The sequence below is a fragment of the Podarcis pityusensis genome, assembly GCF_964106645.2.
Source record: "Podarcis pityusensis genome assembly, chromosome: 13".
NCBI classification, from domain to species: domain Eukaryota; kingdom Metazoa; phylum Chordata; class Lepidosauria; order Squamata; family Lacertidae; genus Podarcis; species Podarcis pityusensis.
The window spans coordinates 3,932,004-3,942,848 of NC_138038.1; the positions used below are offsets into that span (position 1 = coordinate 3,932,004).

The 10,845-nt window shown below is 50.0% G+C and overlaps 1 protein-coding gene across 4 annotated transcripts in view; it reads right to left on the reverse strand.

Annotated features, from left to right (window-relative positions):
- The window catches only part of LOC308460487 (palmitoyltransferase ZDHHC11-like), a 38,795-nt gene extending 29,118 nt beyond the window's left edge, over positions 1 to 9,677 (reverse strand). For 2 of the 4 annotated variants that reach the window (XM_080976959.1, XM_080976958.1), the window contains exon 1: positions 6,934 to 9,677. The gene's annotated coding sequence lies outside the window, so the exon portion shown is untranslated. Of the gene's footprint in view, positions 1 to 1,042; positions 1,064 to 6,933 lie in introns of those variants that run through there. The other 2 variants (XM_080976954.1, XM_080976956.1) reach the window with 2 other exon arrangements.
- Between the last annotated feature and the right edge of the window lie 1,168 nt (positions 9,678 to 10,845).

A 10,845-nucleotide genomic window follows, 5' to 3' on the forward strand; every position in this document is an offset into this window, starting at 1 on the left:
CCACAACACTCACCAGGTACACACAGACCATGCTCAAAGCATGGAAAACACAAATAGGCAAAGTGTCCCCAACACCATCCCCACTAATCCACATACCACCCATTATTCCATCACGCAACACAAAACCTCCAAATGAAAACCTGGCAAACCAAAGGCCTATATCACCTAACAGACTTCTATAAAAATAACAAACCCTTGTCAACACAAGAAATACAAGACAAACTAGAGGACACCCAATTGCCCTGGTTAACACACCACCAATTACATGTCCTCTTAAACAACCCAGTAGTAAAATCAACAGCAACTAGGCCCCTGACAACCTTCGAAAACCTCCTAACAACAAAGGGACATGGCAAAGGGATGGTATCCGCAATATACAAAATATTACTCCAAAACCCCACGAACCCCCTAGACATAATTAAAAAAAAAAGGGAAGGTGACATAGGCTATGAGATTAACTCCATTCAGTGGACCGGAATGTGGTCTAAACCCTCCTTTAAATCCATATCAACGAGAAGGAGAGAACTCTCTGAAACTCACCTACAGGTGGTCACTAACACCAAGGAAATTAGCGCTAATATGCCCAGGAACCTCACCAAAATGCTGGAGAGGGTGCACCTCCACAGGCACATACCTCCACATGTGGTAGGAATGCCCCAAAATCCAACTATTCTGGACAACAGTCATGCGAGAAGCCAAGTTACAGGGAACCAGGCAGAGGGCCTTCTCGGTGGTGGCACCTGCCCTGTGGAACGCCCTCCCATCAGATGTCAAAGAGAACAACAACTACCAGACTTTTAGAAGACATCTGAAGGCAGCCCTGTTTAGGGATGCTTTTAATGTTTGATGGATTACTGTATTTTAATGTTTTGTTGGAAACTGCCCAGAGTGGCTGGGGAGGCCCAGCCAGATGGGCGGGGTATAAATAATAAATTATTATTATTATTATTACAAGAAATGTGTCAAATAACTAAGCAAGTATTAGGAACCACCCCAGAACTGGCTCTACTAAACATATTCCAAGACAATAATGCCCACTCACATCACAAAGAACTCATAACCCGCCTACTTTCAGCAGCCAAAAGCATTATAGCCAGACACTGGAGAGACCTGTCAGGAGTAAACATGAACCAATGGTACCAAATAGTATGGGAAACAGCCCGACTAGAATAATTAACCAATAAACTGAAACTGACACAGGAACAAATAGAAGAAGATACCTTCACCCCTGTATGGCTCCCCTTTATCACATACACAGCACAAGAAGACAATGACAAGAACCCGCCTGTGGAGTTCGTAGAGACCCCGGTTGTTTCATGACTATTGACCTGTACACCACTACTTTATCCTTCCGCTTACACCAATTTTGTGGGGAAAAAACCCAGAGTTCCCTGGTGAAGTATTGAGTCTCAGTCAGGTAGAGTTAACAATGAAGATTAAAGTTTATTTCAAACACAAACAAGTTTTAAAATATATTCAAAACTCTGTCACTCTACTCCCCCTCAGTCTTGTCCCTGTCTCTAACTGACTCTGACTCCTCTATCTCCCCCCCCCCAAAAAAAGAACCAAGGAACTAACTCACAAAAATGGCTTTCTTACTGGTCCACCTATTAACCCTTTCTCCCCCCAGTACAAACGTATCCCCAAAGATTGGGCAAATGCCACAGCGCCAACAGCATGCAAATCAATATGGCTTAACCCGATTCAAAAACACCCACCCACCCCACGAAAACAAAGTTCACCACAGCCAATCACAAACAAGCAACCGCACCCTAGGCCAACCCCAATATCTCTCACCACCAAAGGAACACAAATAGTAAAGAGAACCCACACAAGTGATGCTGACACAAAACCCCACACATACACGAAGCAAAATAGAAACCTCGCCTCCTGACCCCACCCCCCATGGCCCCCTCCACCTCTTCCCCCCTTTTCTTCCTAATGTAACCCTAATGTCTCAACAAATGAAACTGACCTATGGAAAATGTAACTTGAAAAAAAGAGACATTGCGCATACCTTTTGTTGTGTATTGAGTCAAAGGATTTTATATCTGTATTATTATTGTCTGTATTGGCATTAGGGTAAAGTAACTGCCTTTTGGTTCCAGAGGGTACAGCTACTATTGGTTCATTTAAGCTGCTGTATTTGGATCCTCTGTCTTATTGGTTCCCTCCAAAAGGCAGGACTGTGATTGCCTGATATTGTTCCCTCCAAAATGTATCCTTTCTTGCTAGTTCCCTGTCCCTATAAATGTAGCTTTCCTCTCCCCAGTCATCAGTCTTGTTGCTTTAATAAAGAAGTGTTACTAGAGAACTGTCTCCAGCATGTTATGTCAGGAGAGCTGAAATCACAAACCCCACGTCACAACAACTGGCGACGAGGATGGGATCCGGAATGCTGAGGAGCGGTTAAACGCAGCCCTGCCTCAGAGTCCGGATTGCAGCTAAGAACAAGACTCACTGGCCAGCTGAGAAGACGACCCTGCCACAGGACAATGGAGAGTCCAAGGGTATTGGAGCCCTTCCAGCCATCAGAGCCCGACACGTGGGAAGACTACGTCAAGCGCTTCGAGTTCTTCGCAGAGGCTCAAGGGATCACCGATGCCAGCAAAAGAAGGGCCACATTCCATGAGCTACTGTGGGCCTGAGACCTTCAAGCTGGCCAAGGCATTGCTTGCTCCAGCGAAGCTAAGTGAGACATCTCTCAAAGATATTCTTGCCTGCCTAACAAGCCACTTGGCGCCTACTGAGACCAAGATGGCTCGGCGGATGGAGTTTCATAAGAGGCAGCAGCATGCTGGGGAGTCTGTATCTGCATTTCTGGCTGAACTGCGGAAGCTCGCTCAGCACTGCGACTTCCAAAATCTGGAAGAGACTCTCCTGGATTGGTTTATCGGTGGTCTGAGCAGCAAGAAGGCCAGAAGACGCATCGTGGCTAAAGAAGAGGTTACCCTTGCTTCAGCCTTGAAGGAGGCCGCCGCCACGGAGAATTATGAAAGAGAGGAGCTTGATGCCAGTCGCAAGGCCCCTAAGCCACAGATAGAAGTTGCGCATGCCATGGACGAGCTAGAGGCTACTCCGAGCCAGAGCCCAGTCCGTGGGGTCAAGTCAGTGAGTCAGGCCTGCACAGTGCACAAAGATCACCGAGGCAGGTGCCCAGGTTGTGGCGGAAACCATGAGCGGAAGAGTTGTCGTTTCTGGGATGCTATGTGCCGGACGTGCGGGAAGACAGGTCACATCGCCAGAGTCTGTAGATCGGCGGCGTTGGGAGCGACAGGAGCACCTAGACCGGAGCATCGCAGACCGCCCGCAGCAACCCATTTTCTAAAGGACTGCCACTACGTTACGGAGATCAACGGGAGGGTCGTGCAGTTCCCAGCACAAGGCAAGGCACACGTCAAGGTGAAGATTGAGGGTCAGCAGTGTGACATGGAGGTGGACTCCGGATCTGGATTCACTATCGTGTCGGACCAGACCGCGAGGACATTCTTCCCCAGGGGTAAGTTGCCCCCTCTGGAACCCTTCCCGGCAACCTTGCAGTCATACTCAGCGGGCCGCATCCATGTTATGGGAATGTGTGCCGTGAGAGTACAGTTCCGGGACAAACAGGCTGTACTCAAACTGGTGATTGCGAAGGGCAGTTGCCCCAGTCTCCTGGGCACTGACTGGTTCCCCGCCCTGGGACTGAGTATATCAGGGCTTAATTCAATCCAAACCTGCCCTGAGATGAGCGAGGCATTATGCAAAGAATTTGCTGGTCTCTTTAATGGAAAACTGGGTTGTTATAAAGGGCCCCCAGTTGACTTCGAGTTGGACCCTGGGGTGGCCCCAATCCGACTCAAACCAAGGCGAGTGCCATTTGCACTGCAACCCAAGATCGAAGCAGAGCTGGAGAAATTGGTCAAGCAGGGAGTTCTCTCACCCGTGGACTCTGCTAAGTGGGAGACTCCAATCGTCACGCCCCTTAAAGCAAATGGGGAAGTCAGGATCTGTGCAGATTACAAATGCACTATCAATAAGGCACTCAGGGGAAACTCATACCCCATTCCAGTCGTATCACATCTGTTGGCTAAACTGGCTGGGGGCAAGGTGTTCGCCAAAATTGACCTGGCACAAGCTTACCAACAGCTGCCAGTAACCCCACAATCAGCGGAAGCACAGACTATTGTCACACATAAAGGGGCGTTCAGAGTTAACAGATTACAATTTGGAGTTTGTGTGGCCCCAGGGATTTCTCAAGGGCTCATGGAACACCTGTTAAGAGGTCTGCCGGGGGTCTTGCCATTTTTTGATGACGTTTTGATTGCTGGAAAAGACCCACAGGAACTGGTTGCGCGTGTTCGTGCAGTGTTGCTCAAGTTCAAGGAGGTGGGGTTGCAACTGAAAAAGGAAAAATGCAGTTTTGGGGTGCCAACTGTGGATTTCTTGGGGTTTAAAATTGATCCATCAGGCATCCACCCCACAGATGCTAAGATTAAGGCCATCATCGAGGCACCACGACCACAGAACAAGACGGAGTTGCAGTCATTCCTGGGACTTATTAACTTTTATCATTCGTTCTTACCCCAGAAAGCTTCGGTAGCTGAACCATTACATAGACTGTTGCAGAAAAAGACTGTGTGGCGATGGGGGCAGGGGCAGCAGAAGGCTTTTGACTCCTTGCGAGGAATGCTGAGTAGCAGGAGTGTCCTTGCTCATTATGACGAGTCAAAGCCTCTGGTCCTGGCATGTGATGCCTCTCAATACGGCCTGGGGGCGGTGCTAAGTCATAGGGAACCGGATGGGTCGGAAAAGCCCATCTCTTTCTATTCCCGTACGTTGTCGCCCACGGAGCGCAACTATGCTCAAATTGACAAAGAGGCACTTGCAATTGTGGCAGGAATCAAAAAGTTCCATGATTATGTGTACGGTCGCCATTTCTACATTGAAACGGACCACAAGCCACTGTTAGGGTTGTTCAACCCGAACAAACAAACGCCACAAATTCTCTCCCCCAGAATGTTACGTTGGTCTATATTCCTGAACGGGTTCCAGTACACCTTGACCCATGTGCCGGGGAAACGGTTGTGCCACGCGGATGCGCTGAGTCGATTGCCCCTTCCTGGCGGGAGCACTGAGGATCCTGCTCCAGCGGAGCACATAATGATGCTGGAAACACTTCCGGGGGCTCCTGTAACGGCTACTGATATAGCTGAGAAAACGAGGAAAGATGCTGTTCTCTCCCGTGTGCTCACTTGGGTGGGGAGGGGGTGGCCAGGTGGTCCGCATGAAGACAAATTCAGGCCTTATGCGACTAGGCAGCACGAGTTGTCCATGCATAAGGGTTGTCTCCTGTGGGGAGATAGGGTCATCATTCCAGCACCACTGAGAAGCAGGGTTCTTGAGACGCTTCACATGGGACACCCGGGAATGGTCAGGATGAAGTCGCTAGCCCGATGTTATGTGTGGTGGCCTGGAATGGACCAGAACATAGAACAATGGGTACGAACATGCAAGGCATGCCAAGAGGTGCGGCCGGAAGTGGCCAGAGCACCAGTCCACTGGTGGGAGCAGTCCAGATCTCCCTGGAGCCGGCTGCACTTAGATTTTGCTGGGCCATTCCAAGGAAAGGTCTTTTTGGTTATCGTTGATGCATATTCCAAATGGTTAGAAGTGGCGATGGTCCCTAGCATGGCATCAGCTGCCGTCATCAAGGTGTTGAGGCAGCTGTTTGCAACCCACGGGTTACCTGAGACCATTGTATCAGATAATGGGGCAGCTTTTGTATCCCAAGAATTCAGGGCATTCTTGGCTGATAACTTCATAAGAGGGGTCACATCCGCGCCCTTTCACCCATCCTCCAATGGGCAGGCTGAGCGCATGGTAAGAACAGCCAAAGAATCCATTGCGCGCTTAATGGAGGGTAACTGGTCAGCTCGCATCGCGCGAATGTTATTTTTGCAGCATGCGACGCCGTGTACCGCAACGGGCAAGTCGCCAGCTGAGCTGCTCTTGGGTAGGAGACTGGTAACGGTGCTGGATTATGCCCACCCGGATAAAATGCCAAACCATAATTCAAGAGCAACCCCCCAGGCTGAGACTGACACAACAAGGTATCTCGCCCCTGAAGATCTGGTCTGGGTGAGGAACTATTCACGAGGTTCGCGGTGGGTGGCTGGTGTGGTCACCCGGGCTAGTGGACCTGTGTCCTATTATGTGACCTTGGAAAATGGGCAAGTGTGGAAGAGACATATAGATCAGCTGAGGCGCCGGGCGCTCAGCAGGGAGGAGCCAGATAATTCATCCCAGGCTAACGACGCAGAGCCGCAAGACCAGAGTGAAAATGGCCCAAAGGTGCAATCACCAGGGGCTTTAACAAATGAACCAGGGTCTGCTAGTCCTCACGATGACGAGGTACAGATAGGGGACCCTGAGATGTCGGGGACTCCATCTGTTCCTGACGAAACCCCTAGAGCAGCCCCTCTACCACAGGTAACACCCAATCCAGAACCTGCAACACCTGTTGTCAGGAGATCAAGTAGAAGTTGTAGGCCCCCACAGTACCTGAGAGATTACGTCTGCTGTGCTCACTAGGGGGGAAGGGGTGTTGTGTATTGAGTCAAAGGATTTTATATCTGTATTATTATTGTCTGTATTTGCATTAGGGTAAAGTAACTGCCTTTTGGTTCTAGAGGGTACAGCTACTATTGGTTCATTTAAGCTGCTGTATTTGGATCCTCTGTCTTATTGGTTCCCTCCAAAAGGCAGGACTGTGATTGCCTGATATTGTTCCCTCCAAAATGTATCCTTTCTTGCTAGTTCCCTGTCCCTATAAATGTAGCTTTCCTCTCCCCAGTCTTTAGTCTTGTGCTTTAATAAAGAAGTGTTACTAGAGAACTGTCTCCAGCATGTTATATCAGGAGAGCTGAAATCACAAACCCCACGTCACAACACCTTTGTAAACCAAGAAAACTTTAATGATGATGATGATGAAAAGGTGTTGCAGTGGAGGAGGGCAGGGGAAAGAAAACTCCTGGCACTCATTCTTTCTTGCTACAGAACTAAAAGATTTCTCTGCTTTTCTCTTTTTTCTCTTGGGTGGTGTGTTAAGCAGTCACCCTCAGGGGAAACAGGTCCCCCGCTAAGAGGAAATGGCCTGATCGGAACCAGTCTATGACATCAGCGCAGAATCCCAACCTCACTTGGCAGTTGATTCCCAGCCTTGGCTCAACAGCCCTTGGGTGGCTTAGCCGCGACAGAATCGGGAAAACTGGTGCCTAAATTTATTTTTAAAATCACGACATATTAGACAGCGAGACAGCGGGAGTGACAATCAGCAAAGTCTGAAGATCAACGGCTGGGGAAATGGCGAGAGGACCAACAGGCAGCCCCCGGAGGAGGAAGGCGAAAGCAAGAAGGAGACCTGAGACCACGTTGTACAGATCTACTAAGTCCTGAATGGCTGCAGGAAGAGGAAGAGGAAGAGGGGTATCTACAAGAGCTGTCATGTGACAAAGACACATGACAGCAGAAGCAGCCAAGCAGGCGGGGAAGTGCTGGGACTGCACAGTCATTTGGGCCAAGTCAAGTTATTCAGGCCTAACTGCTAACTGACATGGGACTCATTCTCCTTATAAGTGGCAGCCATTTTCTCTCTGTGTTCTCAGTCTGCCTCAGTTGTGAGCTCATTAACGCTCTTATTCTTTCACTTATTAATTTACGCTGCGCGTCAAGAGCAGCCTGGCACCATCCCGATGATAATAGCAGCCAAGGGCCGCCCCACAATAATTCACCTGCGGAGGGACTGTGGCCCCTGTCTGGCGACAACAGAGAAGAACACCTGGAGCCCTGAGTGAATGAGGGCCTCCCTTCGGACGCTACCGAGCCAGAGCGCCCGGAAAGTGCCGCAGCAGATCACAAGGCTTACTACCTGGGCGATGCCCATGATGAGGAAACACCCCTGAGTGGCTCAGGCCTTTCCATGGGCTACTTCCCCTGCAATGGGACCGACGAGGAGTTCCCCTGCTACTAGCCCCCCGGGTGCCCGGAGGACAGAGAGAGTGGGGACCCCCAACCAGGCAGGAAGAAGATCCCCCCACAAAGGGGCAGGGACCCCACCACAGGCCTCCGTCGCCTCTCACAGCAGCCAACGTGGGCCGGAAGTGGCCCCCAAAAGAGGGAAAATCAAGGGGGCTTGGAGAAGGAGAAGGCCGCAGGAGGGGAGCTGAAGTCCCAGCTGCAGAACCAGAACCAGCACACTCTGACCAGCCGAGGGAAGAAGGCCATCCACGTTTGTGACACTGACAGCATGGAGGCTGCTGGGGATGCCAGGAGAAGTACCCCCCAGCAGCCCTCCAAACATGGAAGTGCAAAAAAAAGAAGGAAAAAAACACCTTCAATGGGCAGATGAACAAGACCAGAGCTCTCTGCCCCACGACCCAGGAGGCGAAGCAGCTGCAGGAAAAGAAAGAGGAAATGGGGTCTCCACAAGAGCAGTCTGGCATCCCAGAAGATAATAGCAGCCAAAGGCCACCCCACAATAATTCACTTGCAGATGCTGCAAAGGGTCTGTGGCCCCCGTCTGGCGACAACAAAGAAGACCTGGAGCCCAGAGTGAATGAGGCCAGTGTGAAAAAGAATATTCAGAGGACCCCTTTGTGCCTTGGCCCCCGTTCCCTCGTCTCCTGCGTCTGGAAGGTCTTCAAAAAAGCGCCACCACCAGAACCCAGCACCAGCGGGGTGCAAGCAGAGAGGAGGCTGTTCGGCATGCGGCTGAGGATTCGCCAACACAGCAGCTGCGTGCATCCAGAGGCACTTTGAGGATGAGGAAACGCCTCTACTTCCCCTGCCACTAGCCCTCTGGGTGCCCCCAGGACAGGGATGGTGGGTGCAGTGGGTGTCGGCCGGCGGAGCTGGGAGTGATCCAGGGGCGCTTGCAGCTGGCCGCCTTTCCATGGACTGGGCAAGGCGAAGCAGGCGGGCGCCGGAGCCGGGGGGGGAGGGGTCGGCCGCTCCGCTCCCCAGGGTGGCACCTTTGGTGCGGGTTGGCGCTGTGGGGCTTCTCCCCCCCCCCCAAGCAGCCCATTCTCTTGCATTCCCTGCTGTTGTACCACCTGACCTTACTACGCCACTGGGAGTGAGGGCTTGGGGATGCTGACATGAAGTCATCTGCGATTTGGGGCAGCAGTGGGGAGTGTTAAGAGGGTGGGCTGCTTGGGGGGAGAGGGAGGGAGGCCCTGTAGCGCCGGTCCACACTGGGGATGTTGTTTTGGGGAGGGGGCGGGACCTCCAGGGGACAGGCTGTGCTTCCCACCAGGCGCTTTGTCACCCCCCCCCCATGATGGCGCATGGGGCGGCCCGCGCCCACCTTGCTCTGCCCCTGCTTACTCCACCCTGGTGTACACTGCCTGCCAAACAATAACACGAACCAAGCGTTGTCAAACGACGATTATCAGGAATTTGCCTCTTCCGACTTACCACTTACCTGTTTAATCCCTCGTCAAGCATCTCGGTTTCATTGTTCTGTATGGAAATTAAAAGGTATAAATGTAAGAATCTTCTTTTGTTCTGGGTTCTCCTCCGTCGCCTGTTTGTTATGTGAGTGGGAACCTTGTTGCCAACAGTCCTTGTTTTGTAAAAGTTCAGGCTTACAGCCACTTTACTTTTCATAAAAATAATAATAAATGCATTTTAAAAAGAAAATCATATATAGTAAAAGGTTATCATATTTCAATAAAACCATCCATGTCACATGTGCAGTCCAAAGTGTGCACTCTTTTAGTTAACTTTTCAACTGAAGCAATTGTCCATGCATTCTGTTGCCATTGTGTGATGTGTAGGCGTCACTTTCCAATTCTGCACTGAGTACTTGTGGTGCCACCAAAAGAAAAGTAACAGTTCCTTACTGGTAGGTTAGTTCAAATAAATATGTGAAATCCAGGCCCTAGCAAAGTCCTCTTGGCACTGTGATCCCACCCTCCCCATCCCCTGCATTCTTATTTCTGTTTCCTGTGCACTAAGATTTCCTGGAGTCTAGTTTCCTTTCCCTTTGCTTATCTTCACCCTTAATGCTACCCTGCCTCTTTTAACCACATTGGTTGTTTTCTCTGACAGCTTCTTCCTCAGCCTGCCCTCAAGCCGGAATTTCATCACTCAGGCCTTATCCAGACTTCCTTTTGTACCATGTTTTCCAGGCACAAGTCCATGCTTTAAAAGCTGTTTCTGAGCAGGGCTTTGTTTTTGTTTTGGTTCCAGTACTTTCTCCCAGAAAACCCACATTTTACTTTGAATTTGAACAAACAGCAATCTGCAGAAAACTTGCTTGGAGACCTTTAAAGCCCAGACCTATGCCTAGAAGCACAGCACAAAATGAAGTCTTGGTTTAGCTCTCAGAGCTGTTCGATGTATTAAGTCTAGTCAAATGCTAAACTAACAAGTTCTGTTGTTTGTGCTCCCCTGAGCTTGGTAATTGTTTGGGAACATTTTGTGATACAGCATTAGCCTAGAAAATTGGGATCACCACAAGCAGAAAACAGATTTGCTATAGGACTTCACATGGTCAAAGTTTTAAAGCAATTTTTAATCTTTAGTTCTCTTCACTCATTACTCATGTGTAGAGGACAAGCAGTGAAAGGGACTGCAGGGCTGTATATTTAGCCCCATCCCAAAGTTTTGCTGCTCCTTTTCTCGCTGCTGTTGGTGTACTGGACAGAACTGCAGTGGAGAGACTTTCTCCCCCGCAAAGTTCACAACTCTACTTGATCACTTTCATCACACTAAAGAGAGCTTTAGGCAGGTCTGTTTCTGGTACACCAAATTTCAAGTTAATGAGGAACTGGAGAACTAAGTACCAAGAACACCAGAGCA